Source organism: Capsicum annuum, chromosome 9 (genome assembly GCF_002878395.1).
Source record: "Capsicum annuum cultivar UCD-10X-F1 chromosome 9, UCD10Xv1.1, whole genome shotgun sequence".
NCBI lineage: Eukaryota > Viridiplantae > Streptophyta > Magnoliopsida > Solanales > Solanaceae > Capsicum > Capsicum annuum.
In genome coordinates this window covers 10,519,614-10,522,909 of record NC_061119.1, presented here as the reverse complement: position 1 = coordinate 10,522,909, position 3,296 = coordinate 10,519,614, and positions in this window count along the sequence as shown.

Sequence of the window (3,296 nt, the reverse complement as noted above, 5' to 3'; positions counted from 1 at the left end):
ATGAGAAGAATTATCTGACTCATGATCTTGAGTTAGCAGTTGTAGTGATTGCCTTAAAGATTTGGAGGCACTATTTACATGGGGTGCATATAGATGTGTTCACATATCACAAAAGCCTTTAGTACGTATTATCTCAGAAAGATCTTAGCCTTCGTCAGAGAAGGTGGTTAGACCTCTTGAAAGATTACAATATAAGAGTCCTTTATCATCCGAGCAAAGCCAATGTAGTAGTTGATGCTCTCAGTATACTGTCTATGGGTAGTGTTGCTCATGTGGAAGACAATAAGAAGAAGTTAGCCCAAGAAGTTCATCAGCTTGCCCGACTAGGTGTCTGCTTAGTCGACTCAGCAGAAGGTAGTGTATGGGTTCAGATTAGTTCAGAGTCATCTTTAGTTTTCAAAATAAAGGAAAAGCAGGATAGAGATCCCAGATTAGTCAAGTTGAAAGAGTCAGTCAGAGATCAGAAAGTAGAGGTTTTCTCCCAAGGGGGAGATGGTGTTTTATGTTGTCAGGGTCGTTTATGTGTGCTAGGTGTAGATGACTTGAGGCAGCGAATTCTTACAAAAGTTCATGGTGCGCGTTACTCAATTCATCCAGGGGCCACTAAGATGTATCGCGACTTGTGGGAGATCTATTGGTGAAGTAGGATTAAGAAAGATATTCCAGAGTTTATGGCTAAGTGCTCTACATGTCAGCAGGCTAAGATAGAGCATCAGAAGCCTAGTGGTTCCATGTAGGAGTTCATTATTCCCACCTGGAAATAGGAAGAAGTGAACATGGACTTTGTGACAGGTTTGCCATGTACTCATCATCAGCATGATTCAGTTTGGGTCATTGTAGACAGGATGACCAAATCAGTTTATTTTCTTCCAGTTCATACCTCTTATTCAATCGAGGACTACGCCAAACTCTATATCAGAGAGTTGATCAGATTACACGGTGTTTTATTGTCCATTATCTCAGATAGAGACACTCAATTCACCTCTTATTTTTGGAAAGCATTCCAAAAGGGTCTTGGTACCCGAGTTCATCTCAATACCGCCTTTCATCCTTAGACAGATGGTCAAGCAGAAAGGACCATTCAGACTTTGAAAGATATTCTACAAGTGTGTGCGATAGATTTTAAAGGTAGTTGGGATGACACTTGCCTTTGATTAAGTTTGCATACAACAACAGCTATCACTCCAGTATTCAGATGGCTCCATTTAAAGCTCTCTATAGTAGGAGATATTGATCTCCAATAGATTGGTTTGAAATCGGTGAGGCTACAGTTGTAGGGCCTGACTTGGTATTTGATACCTTAGAAAAAGTCCAACTGATCAGGGAGAGACTCAAGACAGCTCAAAGCCATCAGAAATCCTGTGCAGATGTGCACAGAAAGGATCTCAAGTTTAAGATTGGTGATTATATGTATCTAAAAATCTCTCCCATGAAAGAAGTAAAGAGGTTCGGCAAGAAGGGAAAGCTCAGTCCCCGATATATCGGTCCCTTCAGAATTCTCAGTCACTTCGGCAAAGTAGCTTATGAGCTCAAATTGCCTTCCGATCTAGCCTCAATTCATCCACTGTTTCATGTCTCCTTGCTTAAGAAATGCGTAGGTGACCCAGCAGTTTTAGTCCCTGTAAAAGGGCATAAATATCCAGTACAGCCTCTCTTATAAAGAGATTTCAGTTGATATCCTTGACTATCAGGTTCCCAAACTAAGAAACAAAGAAGTCCCTTTAGTCAAAGTTCTTTGGCGAAATCAGTTCGTTGAGGGAGCTACATGGGAAATAGAAATAGATATGCGTACCAAGTATCCTAACCTCTTCTATGAAAACCCAGACTCAATTCAAGGTAACAGTTTTCCTTTGAACTTACTCAGTGTCATGCTCAGATTTTTTTATGACCTGGTATCAGTTATCGTTGCATATTCAATCACGTATTCATGAATTAAGATATGCATGCTCGGAATAAAAATTCAGTATATCAGTAGTTCAATCATGTAGTCATGCATCAGATATGTATGTTCAGTGTGTAAGCTCATTTTATTAGTGTCTCACAGTTTTATTAATCTCATTCGAGGACAAATATTTCCAAGGGGAAGATATTGTAATACCCCATATTTTTTTGGGGCTAGAATTGAGACCATCGTTCCTACGTGTATAGACCCGAACTAAGTGATTCTTTATTAATGTATGTGTGGTGATCACTCCTATAGTGTGGGCGCATCTTGGGCATATTTCAGGGGCATAACACACTGGTTTGATGTGCCTTTGAAATGCTCCAGTATCTTGAGCGTATTTTGGGCGTATTTTAGAGGCATAACACACTGGTTTGAAATGCTCCAGCATTTTGGGCGTTTTTCAGGGGCATAACATACTGGTTTGAAATGCTCTAGCATTTTGGGCGCATTTCAGGCCACAATTTCAGGGTCAATTTCCAATGATCATAAATTTCTGTATGTAATGAACTGGGAGGGATGCTATATATCAAATGAAATATCTTTGAGTCTTCTTTCTAATGCAACTAATTTTGTCCAAATCTAACATTGGAGTAAAAATTTATGCCCAATTTACTCCAACATATCAGCCTGTCAACTGAGGGACAGCTGTGACTTTGTTTGTTTTCTTAGGGGTATTTTAGTCTTTTCTCCTACCCTTATTCAACCATAAATACGAAATTCAACCCTCATTTCACCAAAATACACTCTTTTCTCTCAAATTCTCTCAAGAACAAGAATAGGGGTTTCCATTTCAAAATCTAAATCTCAAAGATTTTTCCATCAATCTTCCCAAATCAAGCACTAAGGTATGTTAAATGTTCATCCTTGGGTATCCTTCCACCCTTGGAGTTCAAGAATCTCTTTTAAACTACAAGTTAGTTGATTTTATATATTTTATGCTATATCTAAGTCTAATCTTGATTATGATTTTAAATTGGGTTTTAATTACATGAGTTATCTCAAGATTCATGAAAACTAGTTAATTATGGAATGATTCATATGGACTCCATATTGAAACTCTTGAATTATAAGTTGGATGTTGTATCCATGATAGTGTTACATGTTATTTGATGTATGAAATACCCATGCTTTCTATATGTGTTAATTTATGACCCTCTCAAGTTAAAATCCTTGAATGGTGGATTGGTTGTTGTAGTCGTGATGCATTAGTATGTTGTTCATGCCCAAGTATAAGATTATGCCTCTCGTGTGTTTGTAAAAATGCTTAAGTAAATGAATTGTGCATTGTGATCCATTGGTGATCCTAATAATGAATTCATGCTAACACTACATAATCAAAATGTCTTCCATG